This window comes from Pelophylax lessonae, assembly GCF_965119305.1.
Source record: "Pelophylax lessonae genome assembly, chromosome: 5".
Taxonomy (NCBI): domain Eukaryota; kingdom Metazoa; phylum Chordata; class Amphibia; order Anura; family Ranidae; genus Pelophylax; species Pelophylax lessonae.
In genome coordinates this window covers 561,546,339-561,565,096 of record NC_138772.1, presented here as the reverse complement: position 1 = coordinate 561,565,096, position 18,758 = coordinate 561,546,339, and positions in this window count along the sequence as shown.

Genomic DNA, 18,758 nt, shown 5'->3' with positions numbered 1-18,758 from the left:
GGGGGGGATTGGGGTATAATAGAGGGACAGAGGGAGATTGGGGTATCATAGAGGGACAGAAGGGGGATTGGGGTTTAATAGAGGGACAGAGGGGGTTATTGGGGTATAATAGAGGGACAGAGGGAAGATTGGGGTATAATAGAGGTGCAGAGGGAGGATTGGGGTATAATAGAGGGACAGAGGGAGGATTGGGGTATAATAGAGGGACAGAGGAGGGATTGGGGTATAATAGAGGGACAGAGGGAGGATTGGGGTATAATAGAGGGAATGAGAGGGGATTGGGGTATAATAGAGGGACAGAGGGGGGATTTGGGTATAATAGAGGGACAGAGGGAGGATTGGGGTATAATAGAGGGACAGAGAGGGGATTGGGGTATAATAGAAGGACAGAGGGTGGATTGGGGTACAGTTGAGGGGCAGAGGGTGGATTGGGGTATAGTTGAGGGACAGAGGGTGGATTGGGGTACAGTTGAGGGACAGAGGGTGGATTGGGGTACAGTTGAAGGACAGAGGTTGGATTGGGGTACAGTTGAGGGGCAGAGGATGGATTGGGGTACAGTTGAGGGGCAGAGGGTGGATTGGGTTATAGTTGAGGGACAGAGGGTGGATTGGGCTACAGTTGAGGGGCAGAGGGTGGATTGGGGTACAGTTAAGGGGCAGAGGGTGGATTGGGGTACAGTTGAGGGGCAGAGGGTGGAATAGGCACAGGAGATTGATGGAGGGGGTTGGGTATGACTGGGGAAAGGGTTTTTGGTGTACAATGGAGGACATTAGAAGAAGTAGACATCAATGGGGGTTGGTATTGGGGTAAATTGTTGGGTTTCCTCTATCTATCCTGTTTTTTTATTATATTTGTTGGAGTCGGTTTCATATTTGTGGGATGAGTCCTCCAATCCTGGGATTCTCTCCCGGCTCCTCAGTATTTTTAGGTCTATTTTGACTGTAAATTCTTCCCTTCCTCACATCTCTGATCTTCCATTCTTCCAGGAATGATTGGTGGATGACACAATGAGAAGATGAAGATAAGAAATGAATGGAATGAGGAAGCCATGGGCAGTGGATGGTTGGAGGTGGGGGCTCTCGGAGTGAATGGAGGAGGATGGATGACTCTTCACTCTTCCAGGATGAGGATCATTATGGAGCTCGATGTGTCCTCTTCGCTCTTCCTGCTGCAGGACGCATTTCACAACCACTGGTGTTGGCCATAAGAGCTAACGGATGTCGGATTGTCCTCTCTGGAGCCCTGAGCAGATCTGATTGATGGCCGGAACTCCATTCCCGGTATTGGGATATTAGACACTTCTAAGTAAAGAGGCTCCTTCCTCATCTGACCCTCCATGGTGGACGTTCCTTGAAGCTCCGCTGGGCCGCTGAGGACATCTATAAATATATATTGTCCATTTATAGGGGAAGAGAAATGGTTCCGGGTCAATTATTTTGTCTCTTTTACTAATAAACATTTATTATATGACAAAGGATTCTCAGAGACATTGGAGCTTCCCAAAGAGACAGCCGAGGAGTAATCATTTCCCTGCAGGCACACCTCCGAGACACTGGAGCTTCCCAAAGAGACAACCGGGGAGTAATAATTTCCCTGCAGGCACACCTCCGAGACACTGGAGCTTCCCAAAGAGACAACCGGGGAGTAATAATTTCCCTTCAGGCACACCTCAGAGACATTGGAGCTTCCCAAAGAGACAGCCGGGGAGTAATCATTTCCCTGCAGGTACACCTCAGAGACACTGGAGCTTCCCAAAGAGACAGCCGGGGAGTAATCATTTCCCTTCAGGCACACCTCAGAGACATTGGAGCTTCCCAAAGAGACAGCCGGGGAGTAATAATTTCCCTGCAGGCACACCTCAGAGACACTGGAGCTTCCCAAAGAGACGGCCGGGGAGTAATCATTTCCCTGCAGGCACACCTCAGAGACACTGGAGCTTCCCAAAGAGACGGCCGGGGAGTAATCATTTCCCTGCAGGCACACCTCAGAGACACTGGAACTTCTCAAAGAGACAGCAGGGGAGTAATCATTTCCCTTCAGGCACACCTCCGAGACACTGGAGCTTCCCAAAGAGACAACCGGGGAGTAATAATTTCCCTTCAGGCACACCTCAGAGACATTGGAGCTTCCCAAAGAGACAGCCGGGGAGTAATCATTTCCCTGCAGGTACACCTCAGAGACACTGGAGCTTCCCAAAGAGACAGCCGGGGAGTAATCATTTCCCTTCAGGCACACCTCAGAGACATTGGAGCTTCCCAAAGAGACAGCCGGGGAGTAATAATTTCCCTTCAGGCACACCTCAGAGACACTGGAGCTTCCCAAAGAGATGGCCGGGGAGTAATCATTTCCCTGCAGGCACGCCTCAGAGACACTGGAACTTCTCAAAGAGACAGCAGGGGAGTAATCATTTCCCTGCAGGCACACCTCAGAGACACTGGAGCTTCTCAAAGAGACAGCTGAGGAGTAATCATTTCCCTTCAGGCACACCTCAGAGACACTGGAGCTTCCCAAAGAGACAGCCGAGGAGTATTCATTTCCCTTCAGGTACACCTCAGAGACACTGGAGCTTCCCAAAGAGACTGCCGGGGAGTAATCATTTCCCTGCAGGCACACCTCAGAGACACTGGAACTTCCCAAAGAGACAGCCGGGGAGTAATCATTTCCCTGCAGGCACACCTCAGAGACACTGGAGCTTCCCAAGAGACAGCCGGGGAGTAATAATTTCCCTTCAGGCACACTTTCTCTGATTGGAACGTTGGACGTAGGGGGTCGGTCACTGATCTGGAAGGGGCGTGGTCACTCCTCTATAATGCATGGGTAGGTTTCAGGTGTATCTACTGAGCTCTGTAAACATAAGAAGGTGAGGAGGAGAGCCAAGAAAATGAGAAAAGGAATCTTCATCGCCACCTGCTGGATGAAAATAACAATAGAGGATATTTACACACAATAATAATAATAATAAAGTTATCTGAATATTTCATTGGTGCGGCCGCTGTAGTTTGGGACCCCGGAATTAGTTTGTGAAGGGGGGACACTCGTCCACAAATTCTTTGGGGGAGAGCCTCCTCCTATTTAATGTGCTGTAACCCATAGCAACCAATCTGATCCCACCGGTCCCCAATCTGACTGCTGTGCAGTGGAATGGAAGTTGGTGCTCTTCACATCGACCTCCCAATCATCAGATGAAGATAATAGGAAAACGATCGGAAATGGAATCATGGGAGGCGATGACTGATCTGTGGAGGAAATATTACAACTCACCCGGAGAGGTGTGACAACGTCTGTCTGCAATAAGGAGACCCCCTCCCCCCACTTCCTAATATATGTCAGAGCTCTGCCACCACCCCACAGGATGCTGATTCATCATCGTGCACATTGCAGAGAAGGGATGTCGAGGAGCACTGTGCATTTTATAGGATGGGGTGTGTACCGGGGTCACCAAATACCTCCGCATACCTCGCTCATCGCACTCATCATTCACTTCTCTATCATATATCACACTCATCATTCACTTCTCTTCATACATCACACTCATCATTCACTTCTCTATCATACATCACACTCATCATTCACTTCTCTATCATACATCACACTCATCATTCACTTCTCTATCATAAATCATACTCATCATTCACTCCTCTATCATACATCATACTCATCATTCACTCCTCTATCATACATCACACTCATCATTCACTTCTCTATCATACATCACACTCATCATTCACTTCTATATCATACATCATACTCATCATTCACACCTCTATCATACATCACACTCATCATTCACTCCTCTATCATACATCACACTCATCATTCACTCCTCTATCATACATCACACTTATCATTCACTCCTCTATCATTCATCGCTCACTCCTCTGTATCATTCATCCCTCGTTCCTCTGTATCATTCATCGCTCACTCCTCGGTATCATTCATCCCTCGTTCCTCTGTATCATTCATCCCTCGTTCCTCTGTATCATTCATCGCTCACTCCTCTGTATCATTCATCACACTCATAATTCACTCCTCTATCATACATCGCTCATCACACTCATCATTCACATCTCTATCATACATCACACTCATCATTCACTCCTCTATCATTCATCACTCACTCCTCTGTATCATTCATCCCTCGTTCCTCTGTATCATTCATCCCTCACAACAGTAACTTTGTATCCAGTTAATAATCCCGGGAGGAATGAAGAGGAAATGTGTGTAGCGGGTGGACGGATTGCGCTGTGGCCTGGGGGCCTCCCTGTGGTGTCAGATCCCCTCCCCCCCCCCCCCCCCCGGTTGGGTGTCACACTGAATGTGTTTAGTTTGGCGGCTGCGGATCCCCGGTGGGGGGGGGGGCGCTCTCTCTCTCTCGGCTGCCGTCACACACCCTTTCCTCCCCACCCCCGCTCTTCCTCCTGGCGCCGTGCCGGGAATTATCCGCAGAGACTCCGCCATAAAGGGGGGGCTCCGGGGAACAAACACCGCTATCCCAAATCCACCAATTACAGCCATCGGGGGAGGGGGTTCATTTTCTGGGGGTTCAACTGTGAAAGTTTATCTGTCTGACATTCAAAGGTGTCCCCAAATATTCCACAGCTCCTCCCCCTCCCAGACACACCCACCGCACCTCTATATATATTCATATTGTTTATTAATAGCCCCCAGCAAGTGTCAGGGTAAGGAATAACCCTCAGCAATAATTACCCCCAACAAGTGTCAGGATAAGGAATACCCCTCAGCACTAATTACCCCAACAAGTGTCAGGGTAAGGAATACCCCTCAGCAATAATTACCCCCAACAAGTGTCAGGGTAAGGAATACCCCTCAGCAATAATTACCCCCAACAATTGTCAGGGTAAGGAATAACCCTCAGCAATAACTACCCCCAACAAGTGTCAGGGTAAGAAATAACCCTCAGTAATAATTACCCCCAACAAGTGTCGGTAAGGAATAACCCTCAGCAATAATTACCCCCAACAAGTGTCAGGGTAAGGAATAACCCTCAGCAATATTTACCCCCAACAAGTGTCAGGGTAAGGAATAACCCTCAGCAATAATTACCCCCAACAAGTGTCAGGGTAAGGAATAACCCTCAGCAATAATTACCCCAACAAGTGTCAGGGTAAGGAATAACCCTCAGCAATAATAGCCCCCAACAAGTGTCATGGTAAGAAATAACCCTCAACAATAATAACCCCAACAATTGTCAGGGTAAGGAATAACCCTCAGTAATAATTACCCCCAACAAGTGTCAGGGTAAGGAATAACCCTCAGCAATAATAACCCCCAACAAGTGTCATGGTAAGAAATAACCCTCAACAATAATAACCCCAACAATTGTCAGGGTAAGGAATAACCCTCAGTAATAATTACCCCCAACAAGTGTCAGGGTAAGGAATAACCCTCAGCAATAATAACCCCCAACAAGTGTCAGGGTAATGAATACCCCTCAGCAATAATAACCCCCAACACGTGTCAGGGTAAGGAATAACCCTCAGCAATAATTACCCCAACAAGTGTCAGGGTAAGGAATAACCCTCAGCAATAATTACCCCAACAAGTGTCAGGGTAAGGAATACCCCTCAGCAATAATTACCCCAACAAGTGTCAGGGTAAGGAATAACCCTCAGCAATAATTACCCCAACAAGTGTCAGGGTAAGGAATAACCCTCAGCAATAATAACCCCCAACAAGTGTCATGGTAAGAAATAACCCTCAACAATAATAACCCCAACAATTGTCAGGGTAAGGAATAACCCTCAGTAATAATTACCCCCAACAAGTGTCAGGGTAAGGAATAACCCTCAGCAATAATAACCCCCAACAAGTGTCAGGGTAATGAATACCCCTCAGCAATAATAACCCCCAACACGTGTCAGGGTAAGGAATAACCCTCAGCAATAATTACCCCAACAAGTGTCAGGGTAAGGAATAACCCTCAGCAATAATTACCCCAACAAGTGTCAGGGTAAGGAATACCCCTCAGCAATAATTACCCCAACAAGTGTCGGTAAGGAATAACCCTCAGCAATAATAAACCCCAACAAGTGTCAGGGTAAGGAATACCCCTCAGCAATAAGTACCCCAACAAGTGTCAGGGTAAGGAATACCCCTCAGCAATAATTATCCCAACAAGTGTCAGGGTAAGGAATACCCTTCAGCAATAATTACCCCAACAAGTGTCGGTAAGGAATAACCCTCAGCAATAATAACCCCCAACAAGTGTCAGGGTAAGGAATACCCCTCAGCAATAATAACCCCCAACAAGTGTCAGGGTAAGGAATAACCCTCAGCAATAATTACCCCAACAAGTGTCAGGGTAAGGAATAACCCTCAGCAATAATAACCCCCCAACAAGTGTCAGGGTAAGGAATACCCCTCAGCAATAATAACCCCAACAAGCGTCAGGGTAAGGAATACCCCTCAGCAATAATTACCCCCAACAAGTGTCAGGGTAAGGAAAACCCCTCAGCAATAATAACCCCAACAAGTGTCAGGGTAAGGAATAACCCTCAGCAATAATAACCCCCAGCAGTAGTCAGGGCAAGGAATAACCCTCAGCAATAATAACCCCCCAACAAGTGTCAGGGTAAGGAATACCCCTCAGCAATAATAACCCCAACAAGTGTCAGGGTAAGGAATAACCCTCAGCTATAATAACCCCCAACAAGTGTCAGGGCAAGGAATAACCCTCAGCAATAATAACCCCCAGCAGTAGTCAGGGCAAGGAATAACCCTCAGCAATAATAACCCCCCAACAAGTGTCAGGGCAAGGAATAACCCTCAGCAATAATAACCCCCAGCAGTAGTCAGGGCAAGGAATAACCCTCAGCAATAATAACCCCCCAACAAGTGTCAGGGTAAGGAATACCCCTCAGCAATAATAACCCCAACAAGTGTCAGGGTAAGGAATAACCCTCAGCAATAATAACCCCCAACAAGTGTCAGGGCAAGGAATAACCCTCAGCAATAATAACCCCCAGCAGTAGTCAGGGCAAGGAATAACCCTCAGCAATAATAACCCCCCAACAAGTGTCAGGGTAAGGAATACCCCTCAGCAATAATAACCCCAACAAGCGTCAGGGTAAGGAATACCCCTCAGCAATAATTACCCCCAACAAGTGTCAGGGTAAGGAATACCCCTCAGCAATAAAAACCCCAACAAGTGTCAGGGTAAGGGATAACCCTCAGCAATAATAACCCCCAACAAGTGTCAGGGTAAGGAATAACCCTCAGTAATAATAACCCCCAGCAGTAGTCAGGGTAAGGAATAACCCTCAGCAATAATAACCCCCAACAAGTGTCAGGGTAAGAAATACCCCTCAGAAATAATTACCCCCAACAAGTGTCAGGGTAAGGAATACCAATCAGCAATAATAACCCCAACAAGTGTCAGGGTAAGGAATACCCCTCAGCAATAATAACCCCCAGCAGTAGTCAGGGTAAGGAATAACCCTCAGCAATAATAACCCCCAGCAGTAGTCAGGGTAAGGAATACCCCTCAGCAATAATTACCCCCAACAAGTGTCGGTAAGGAATAACCCTCAGCAATAATAACCCCCAACAAGTGTCAGGGTAAGGAATAACCCTCAGCAATAATAACCCCCAACAAGTGTCAGGGTAAGGAATAACCCTCAGCAATAATTACCCCAACAAGTGTCAGGGTAAGGAATAACCCTCAGCAATAATAACCCCCAACAAGTGTCAGGGTAAGGAATAACCCTCAGCAATAATAACCCCCAACAAGTGTCAGGGCAAGGAATAACCCTCAGCAATAATTACACCCAACAAGTGTCAGGGTAAGGAATACCCCTCAGTAATAATAAACCCTACCAAGTGTCAGGGTAAGGAATAACCCTCAGCAATAATTACCCCAACAAGTGTCAGGGTAAGGAATACCCCTCAGCACTAATTACCCCAACAAGTGTCAGGGTAAGGAATACCCCTCAGCAATAATAACCCCAACAAGTGTCAGGGTAAGGAATAACCCTCAGCAATAATTACCCCCAACAAGTGTCAGGGTAAGGAATAACCCTCAGCAATAATTACCCCCAACAAGTGTCAGGGTAAGGAATACCCCTCAGCAATAATTACCCCCAACAAGTGTCAGGGTAAGGAATAACCCTCAGCAATAATTACCCCCAACAAGTGTCAGGGTAAGGAATAACCCTCAGCAATAATTACCCCCAACAAGTGTCAGGGTAAGGAATACCCCTCAGTACTAATTACCTCAACAATTGTCAGGGTAAGGAATAACCCTCAGCAATAATTACCCCCAACAAGTGTCAGGGCAAGGAATAACCCTCAGTAATAATTACCCCCAACAAGTGTCAGGGCAAGGAATAACCCTCAGTAATAATTACCCCCAACAATTGTCAGGGTAAGGAATACCCCTCAGCAATAATTACCCCAACAAGCGTCAGGTTAAGGAATACCCCTCAGCAATAATTACCCCAACAAGCGTCAGGTTAAGGAATACCCCTCAGCAATAATTACCCCAACAAGTGTCAGGGTAAGGAATAACCCTCAGCAATAATTACCCCCAACAAGTGTCAGGGTAAGGAATAACCCTCAGCAATAATTACCCCCAACAAGTGTCAGGGTAAGGAATAACCCTCAGCAATAATTACCCCCAACAAGTGTCAGGGTAAAGAATAACCCTCAGCAATAATTACCCCAACAAGTGTCAGGGTAAGGAATAACCCTCAGCAATAACTACCCCCAACAAGTGTCAGGGTAAGAAATAACCCTCAGTAATAATTACCCCAACAAGTGTCAGGGTAAGGAATAACCCTCAGCAATAATTACCCCCAACAAGTGTCAGGGTAAGGAATAACCCTCAGCAATATTTACCCCCAACAAGTGTCAGGGTAAGGAATAACCCTCAGCAATAATTACCCCCAACAAGTGTCAGGGTAAGGAATAACCCTCAGCAATAATTACCCCCAACAAGTGTCAGGGTAAGGAATAACCCTCAGCAATAATTACCCCAACAAGTGTCAGGGTAAGGAATAACCCTCAGCAATAATAACCCCCAACAAGTGTCATGGTAAGAAATAACCCTCAACAATAATAACCCCAACAATTGTCAGGGTAAGGAATAACCCTCAGTAATAATTACCCCCAACAAGTGTCAGGGTAAGGAATAACCCTCAGCAATAATAACCCCCAACAAGTGTCAGGGTAATGAATACCCCTCAGCAATAATAACCCCCAACACGTGTCAGGGTAAGGAATAACCCTCAGCAATAATTACCCCAACAAGTGTCAGGGTAAGGAATAACCCTCAGCAATAATTACCCCAACAAGTGTCAGGGTAAGGAATACCCCTCAGCAATAATTACCCCAACAAGTGTCAGGGTAAGGAATACCCCTCAGCAATAATTACCCCAACAAGTGTCGGTAAGGAATAACCCTCAGCAATAATAACCCCCAACAAGTGTCAGGGTAAGGAATACCCCTCAGCAATAATTACCCCAACAAGTGTCAGGGTAAGGAATACCCCTCAGCAATAATTATCCCAACAAGTGTCAGGGTAAGGAATACCCTTCAGCAATAATTACCCCAACAAGTGTCGGTAAGGAATAACCCTCAGCAATAATAACCCCCAACAAGTGTCAGGGTAAGGAATACCCCTCAGCAATAATAACCCCCAACAAGTGTCAGGGTAAGGAATAACCCTCAGCAATAATTACCCCAACAAGTGTCAGGGTAAGGAATAACCCTCAGCAATAATAACCCCCCAACAAGTGTCAGGGTAAGGAATACCCCTCAGCAATAATAACCCCAACAAGCGTCAGGGTAAGGAATACCCCTCAGCAATAATTACCCCCAACAAGTGTCAGGGTAAGGAAAACCCCTCAGCAATAATAACCCCAACAAGTGTCAGGGTAAGGAATAACCCTCAGCAGTAATAACCCCCAACAAGTGTCAGGGCAAGGAATAACCCTCAGCAATAATAACCCCCAGCAGTAGTCAGGGCAAGGAATAACCCTCAGCAATAATAACCCCCCAACAAGTGTCAGGGTAAGGAATACCCCTCAGCAATAATAACCCCAACAAGCGTCAGGGTAAGGAATACCCCTCAGCAATAATTACCCCCAACAAGTGTCAGGGTAAGGAATACCCCTCAGCAATAATAACCCCAACAAGTGTCAGGGTAAGGGATAACCCTCAGCAATAATAACCCCCAACAAGTGTCAGGGTAAGGAATAACCCTCAGTAATAATAACCCCCAGCAGTAGTCAGGGTAAGGAATAACCCTCAGCAATAATAACCCCCAACAAGTGTCAGGGTAAGAAATACCCCTCAGAAATAATTACCCCCAACAAGTGTCAGGGTAAGGAATACCCCTCAGCAATAATAACCCCAACAAGTGTCAGGGTAAGGAATACCCCTCAGCAATAATAACCCCCAGCAGTAGTCAGGGTAAGGAATACCCCTCAGCAATAATTACCCCAACAAGTGTCGGTAAGGAATAACCCTCAGCAATAATAACCCCCAACAAGTGTCAGGGTAAGGAATAACCCTCAGCAATAATAACCCCCAACAAGTGTCAGGGTAAGGAATAACCCTCAGCAATAATTACCCCAACAAGTGTCAGGGTAAGGAATAACCCTCAGCAATAATAACCCCCCAACAAGTGTCAGGGTAAGGAATACCCCTCAGCAATAATAACCCCAACAAGCGTCAGGGTAAGGAATACCCCTCAGCAATAATTACCCCCAACAAGTGTCAGGGTAAGGAATAACCCTCAGCAATAATAACCCCCAACAAGTGTCAGGGTAAGGAAAAACCCTCAGCAATAATAACCCCCAACAAGTGTCAGGGCAAGGAATAACCCTCAGCAATAATAACCCCCAGCAGTAGTCAGGGCAAGGAATAACCCTCAGCAATAATACCCCCCCAACAAGTGTCAGGGTAAGGAATACCCCTCAGCAATAATAACCCCAACAAGCGTCAGGGTAAGGAATACCCCTCAGCAATAATTACCCCCAACAAGTGTCAGGGTAAGGGATAACCCTCAGTAATAATAACCCCCAACAAGTGTCAGGGTAAGGAATACCCCTCAGTAATAATAACCTCAACAAGTGTCAGGGTAAGGAATAACCCTCAGCAATAATAACCCCCAACAAGTGTCAGGGCAAGGAATAACCCTCAGCAATAATAACCCCCAGCAGTAGTCAGGGCAAGGAATAACCCTCAGCAATAATACCCCCCCAACAAGTGTCAGGGTAAGGAATACCCCTCAGCAATAATAACCCCAACAAGCGTCAGGGTAAGGAATACCCCTCAGCAATAATTACCCCCAACAAGTGTCAGGGTAAGGGATAACCCTCAGTAATAATAACCCCCAACAAGTGTCAGGGTAAGGAATAACCCTCAGTAATAATAACCCCCAGCAGTAGTCAGGGTAAGGAATAACCCTCAGCAATAATAACCCCCAACAAGTGTCAGGGTAAGGAATACCCCTCAGAAATAATTACCCCCAACAAGTGTCAGGGTAAGGAATACCCCTCAGCGATAATAACCCCAACAAGTGTCAGGGTAAGGAATACCCCTCAGCAATAATAACCCCCAGCAGTAGTCAGGGTAAGGAATACCCCTCAGCAATAATTACCCCCAACAAGTGTCAGGGCAAGGAATAACCCTCAGCAATAATAACCCCCAGCAGTAGTCAGGGCAAGGAATAACCCTCAGCAATAATAACCCCCCAACAAGTGTCAGGGTAAGGAATACCCCTCAGCAATAATAACCCCAACAAGCATCAGGGTAAGGAATACCCCTCAGCAATAATTACCCCCAACAAGTGTCAGGGTAAGGAATACCCCTCAGAAATAATTACCCCCAACAAGTGTCAGGGTAAGGAATACCCCTCAGCAATAATAACCCCCAGCAGTAGTCAGGGTAAGGAATAACCCTCAGCAATAATAACCCCCAGCAGTAGTCAGGGTAAGGAATAACCCTCAGCAATAATAACCCCCCAACAAGTGTCAGGGTAAGGAATACCCCTCAGAAATAATAACCCCAACAAGCATCAGGGTAAGGAATACCCCTCAGCAATAATTACCCCCAACAAGTGTCAGGGTAAGGAATACCCCTCAGAAATAATTACCCCCAACAAGTGTCAGGGTAAGGAATACCCCTCAGCAATAATAACCCCCAGCAGTAGTCAGGGTAAGGAATAACCCTCAGCAATAATAACCCCCAGCAGTAGTCAGGGTAAGGAATAACCCTCAGCAATAATAACCCCCCAACAAGTGTCAGGGTAAGGAAAACCCCTCAGAAATAATAACCTCAACAAGTGTCAGGGTAAGGAATAACCCTCAGCAATAATAACCCCCAGCAGTAGTCAGGGTAAGGAATAACCCTCAGCAATAATAACCCCAACAAGTGTCAGGGTAAGGAATAACCCTCGGCAATAATTACCCCCAGCAGTAGTCAGGGCAAGCAGTAAGCCCCCACATAATGACCCCCAGCATTAGAACCCTTTCATAATATTTTTTCCCTAAAATACTAAAAGAAGTGAAATATTTCCCCTCTGTAACCTGCAATGGGTCCCTCCAGTGACTGGCGGCCTGCTTCTCTACTGCAAGCTCTTCCTCTACTTCCATGCCAGAACGCAGCCCCTCCCCCCCAGCACCATTTTATTCTGCGGGGCCTCTGCATTCACAGCGTGAATGGGAATCGATGCATTTTTTGTGACCCCATAGAGAAGAATATCCCCCACTTCCTGTCCCTGTGACCCCTGTACAGGAAATGGGGGAAGTGGTTGTCACCAGACCAGGAAGTTACAGACAGCAATGAAAACACCCCTCCCCCACCATCAGTGCTGGGGGGGGGGGGGGGGTCTCATAATAGGCTGATCGTTAGGAAAGTCGCTGCGACGTCGGCGTCTCGGCTGCACCAATGGCGATTATCGGGATAAATAAAAATTGTTTTATTGAGAAATTGTCCCAGCGGACTGCGAAAATCACGACGCCTAAGGCGCAGCGGCGGGGGGGGGGGGGGACGGAGGGGGATCTGCGCTGACGGGTGATAAATTCTCCTCTGCAGGTTGTGAAATATTCTAATTTATTATCCAATCACACGGCGGATTCCTCGGGGAACACTGCGCTCTTTGTGTGCTTCGCCGTACCTGGAAACGATGAAACCGCGTCCAAACATTACCAGGAAGAGCGAGCGCACAATGTACTTCCTGATGGAGTATATATATATATATATATATAGATATTTCCTCTCCATTCTGTCTCTTCCCGAAACGTATTTATTTATTCCAGCTTCCAGCTAATAACCAAATCTTCTTCTTCCCCCATCAGCTGAAAGGAGGCCAGTGGAGGGATCGGGAGAGAGGGGTGGAGGCAGTGAATGGAGGTCAGTGGAGGGATCGGGAGAGAGGGGTGGAGGCAGTGAATGGAGGTCAGTGGAGGGATCGGGAGAGAGGGGTGAGGACACTGAATGGAGGTCAGTGGAGGGATCGGGAGAGAGGGGTGGGGGGAGTGATTGGAGGTCAGTGGAGGGATCGGGAGAGAGGGGTGGGGGCAGTGAATGGAGGGCAGTGGAGGGATCGGGAGAGAGGGGTGGAGGCAGTGAATGGAGGGCAGTGGAGGGATCGGGAGAGAGGGGTGGGGGCAGTGAATGGAGGTCAGTGGAGGGATCGGGAGAGAGGGGTGGAGGCAGTGAATGGAGGGCAGTGGAGGGATCGGGAGAGAGGGGTGGAGGCAGTGAATGGAGGGCAGTGGAGGGATCGGGAGAGAGGGGTGGGGGCAGTGAATGGAGGTCAGTGGAGGGATCGGGAGAGAGGGGTGGAGGCAATGAATGGAGGGCAGTGGAGGGATCGGGAGAGAGGGGTGGAGGCAGTGAATGGAGGTCAGTGGAGGGATGAGGAGAGAGGGGTGGGGGGAGTGATTGGAGGTCAGTGGAGGGATCGGGAGAGAGGGGTGGAGGCAGTGAATGGAGGGATCGGGAGAGAGGGGTGGGGGCAGTGAATGGAGGTCAGTGGAGGGATCGGGAGAGAGGGGTGGAGGCAGTGAATGGAGGGCAGTGGAGGGATCGGGAGAGAGGGGTGAGGACACTGAATGGAGGTCAGTGGAGGGATCGGGAGAGAGGGGTGGGGGGAGTGACTGGAGGGCAGTGGAGGGATCGGGAGAGAGGGGTGGGGGCAGTGAATGAAGGGCAGTGGAGGGATCGGGAGAGAGGGGTGGAGGCAGTGAATGGAGGGCAGTGGAGGGATCGGGAGAGAGGGGTGGGGGCAGTGAATGGAGGTCAGTGGAGGGATCGGGAGAGAGGGGTGGAGGCAGTGAATGGAGGGCAGTGGAGGGATCGGGAGAGAGGGGTGGAGGCAGTGAATGGAGGGCAGTGGAGGGATCGGGAGAGAGGGGTGGGGGCAGTGAATGGAGGTCAGTGGAGGGATCGGGAGAGAGGGGTGGGGGGAGTGATTGGAGGTCAGTGGAGGGATCGGGAGAGAGGGGTGGAGGCAGTGAATGGAGGGATCGGGAGAGAGGGGTGGGGGCAGTGAATGGAGGTCAGTGGAGGGATCGGGAGAGAGGGGTGAGGACACTGAATGGAGGTCAGTGGAGGGATCGGGAGAGAGGGGTGGGGGGAGTGATTGGAGGTCAGTGGAGGGATCGGGAGAGAGGGGTGGGGGGAGTGATTGGAGGGCAGTGGAGGGATCGGGAGAGAGGGGTGGGGGCAGTGAATGGAGGGCAGTGGAGGGATCGGGAGAGAGGGGTGGAGGCAGTGAATGGAGGGCAGTGGAGGGATCGGGAGAGAGGGGTGGGGGCAGTGAATGGAGGTCAGTGGAGGGATCGGGAGAGAGGGGTGGAGGCAGTGAATGGAGGGCAGTGGAGGGATCGGGAGAGAGGGGTGGAGGCAGTGAATGGAGGGCAGTGGAGGGATCGGGAGAGAGGGGTGGGGGCAGTGAATGGAGGTCAGTGGAGGGATCGGGAGAGAGGGGTGGAGGCAATGAATGGAGGGCAGTGGAGGGATCGGGAGAGAGGGGTGGAGGCAGTGAATGGAGGTCAGTGGAGGGATCGGGAGAGAGGGGTGGGGGGAGTGATTGGAGGTCAGTGGAGGGATCGGGAGAGAGGGGTGGAGGCAGTGAATGGAGGGATCGGGAGAGAGGGGTGGGGGCAGTGAATGGAGGTCAGTGGAGGGATCGGGAGAGAGGGGTGGAGGCAGTGAATGGAGGGCAGTGGAGGGATCGGGAGAGAGGGGTGAGGACACTGAATGGAGGTCAGTGGAGGGATCGGGAGAGAGGGGTGGGGGGAGTGACTGGAGGGCAGTGGAGGGATCGGGAGAGAGGGGTGGGGGCAGTGAATGAAGGGCAGTGGAGGGATCGGGAGAGAGGGGTGGGGGGAGTGATTGGAGGTCAGTGGAGGGATCGGGAGAGAGGGGTGGAGGCAGTGAATGGAGGGATCGGGAGAGAGGGGTGAGGACACTGAATGGAGGTCAGTGGAGGGATCGGGAGAGAGGGGTGGGGGGAGTGACTGGAGGGCAGTGGAGGGATCGGGAGAGAGGGGTGGGGGCAGTGAATGAAGGGCAGTGGAGGGATCGGGAGAGAGGGGTGGAGGCAGTGAATGGAGGGCAGTGGAGGGATCGGGAGAGAGGGGTGGGGGCAGTGAATGGAGGTCAGTGGAGGGATCGGGAGAGAGGGGTGGAGGCAGTGAATGGAGGGCAGTGGAGGGATCGGGAGAGAGGGGTGGAGGCAGTGAATGGAGGGCAGTGGAGGGATCGGGAGAGAGGGGTGGGGGCAGTGAATGGAGGTCAGTGGAGGGATCGGGAGAGAGGGGTGGGGGGAGTGATTGGAGGTCAGTGGAGGGATCGGGAGAGAGGGGTGGGGGGAGTGATTGGAGGTCAGTGGAGGGATCGGGAGAGAGGGGTGGAGGCAGTGAATGGAGGGATCGGGAGAGAGGGGTGGGGGCAGTGAATGGAGGTCAGTGGAGGGATCGGGAGAGAGGGGTGGGGGGAGTGAATGGAGGTCAGTGGAGGGATCGGGAGAGAGGGGTGGGGGAGTGATTGGAGGTCAGTGGAGGGATCGGGAGAGAGGGGTGGAGGCAGTGAATGGAGGGATCGGGAGAGAGGGGTGGAGGCAGTGAATGGAGGTCAGTGGAGGGATCGGGAGAGAGGGGTGGGGGCAGTGAATGGAGGGCAGTGGAGGGATCGGGAGAGAGGAGTGGAGGACAGTGAATTGGAGGTCAGTGGAGGGATCGGGAGAGAGGGGTGGAGGCAGTGAATGGAGGGCAGTGGAGGGATCGGGAGAGAGGGGTGGAGGCAGGTAAGGAATAGGGTGAGGGGTAGAGACGGATCAGTATAGGGATGGTATTGGATGGTGGGGGAGGATCAGCTGACCCAGGTGGGAGGTGTAGATGGAGAAGAGGAGGAGTCTTAGTTATCATAATAACTAAGAAGAAATATAAATGGTAAATAATAATTTATAATAAATACAAAAATAATATTTATAAATAATAAATACTGATAATAATTTATTGAATTAGTTAAATAATTAGAAATTCATACAAGTGATGTTATAGATTATTATGATTGGAGGAGGAGCCTGCGCTGCCCCCTGCAGGACACATGCAGACCATTGCACACATTGCCTGCCAGGAGAAGGGAGAACTCCAAGCCTCTCACTTCCTGTTGTGTCTATGGGACAGGAAGTAAAGGGAAATCTCCCATACGGGGACACAGATGACGGGGGTTACATCCCTCCTTACCATCCACAATGAGCTTTCAGCTGTGACCTCAATAAGAAGAGAATTCCCCCGAGTGAAGATGGAAGATTCCAGCGCTGGAAATGTCGGATTGTGGAATGAACGGTGAATGTGATTTATGAAAGATTTGTCTCCATATATATGGACTGCTGCAGGAGAGATGCTGGAAATTGGAGAGACATCCCCCCGATGGAATGATAGAATGATGAAATGATGGAATGATGGAAGAATGATGAAATGATGGAATGGTGGAAAAATGATGGAATGACTGAATGATGGAAGAATGATGGAATGATGAAATTATGGAATGATGGAAGAATGATGGAATGATGAAATTATGGAAAATTGAAATGATGGAATGATGAAAAGATGGAATTATTAAATGATGGAATGATGGAAGAATGGAATGATGAAATGATGGAATGATAGAATGATGGAAGAATGATGATATGATGAAAAGATGGAATGATAGAAGAATGATGGAATGAAGGAAGAATGATGGAATGATGAAAAGATGGAATGATGGAATTATTAAATGATGGAATGATGATGAAATTATGGAATGACGGAATGATGGAATGATGGAATGATGGAATGAGGAAATGATGGAATGATGGAAATGATGGAATGATGGAAATGATGGAATGATGGCTATACACCCTTTCCAACAAACTTTGCAATGAAAAATAAGGATACTTACTGTTTGACAGGTTCGTACCATTTACATTTTTGACAGCAAGGCCAATTCTTACTTTCATGAAGAGTACCTCTATAGGGTTACAGTGTGAAGGCCCCACCGACATCCAAAGACATCTTTTCAGCACCTGTTACTTCTATACAAAGTCTGCGGAAGAGACACCAGAATTTATCCAAAGAATCTCTAATCTTGTTCCCAGTGCACTACATTGTGATCTCATCATACAGACCGACTGCACAAGTCGTTGTTTATAAAATAAAGAAAGCTTGCAGGGGAAATGCCATTTGCTTTGCTTTATAAATGTCAGTTTTTGCTGCAGCAGGTTCTATACATGGTACAGATGCGCCACTAAAGGCAGACTAAGGGGACCTCCCAGGCACTGAATTAAAAGGAATTTTTCATTTAGTGTTATTTCTCATTTTTATGCTTTCACTTTAAGCATCAGTAAATCACTGCTCATTTAAAAATGATATTTTTTACAAACTTGTCCCCCAGGTCAGTTCCCCGACCCCCATAACCATTGTATACCCAATTACTTCCATATAAGCCTTCAAAATAGTCACTTTGTATGTTTTCATTTTGGGTCCCATGGGCATCAATGGGGTTCGTTATTCAGTTCCGAACGTTTGTTATGTTCGAAAGTTCTGGTGCGCACCGAGCAGGAGGTCGTTCCGCCCATCTCTAATCAGGAATTTTAGAGTGCGATGAAGTCCTCCCTTGGCGGCGTCATGTGACTGGAGCTGGGGAGGAGCTAGGGAGAGCCTCCATCCCTCTGAACTGCTACTGCCTGTCTCTGAGTTCTGACAGGCGGCAGGAGCTGTGCAGCAACTGTCATTGGTAGAGCTGGGGGGATGAGGGGGTTTGGACCCCCATATCCCCCCCTTATCTATGCCCCTGGTAACTAAGAACACCACGGCATGGGGGGATTCTGCATTTTCAGTTTACACTTTTAGGAGCTGTAACCAATGAGGTGAGGGATACTGGATGATGACCACCACCCCATGTGTAATCTAAATCTATCAAGGGGTCAGATAGGTGATAAGATCACTGAAACCTCCAGTGCAAGATTCATATGTTGGGGCACCAAGGAAACAGGTAGATAGGGTACGTATGCTGCATCCCATCTATTCTAATAAGGGGATATGCTACATTGTTATGCTACAAAGGCTTCATGTCCACTTTATTCATCCAAAATCATTTATATAATCTTCTCCAAAAAGTAAAATCATTCCATTATCATTTATGATGGATACAGGACTTATCTTCTTTGGAGTGTTATCCGGGTCCTCCTGGTCAATATCTACATAGAGAGCTCACCAGAGGTGTATTTTGGTTTTGTGCT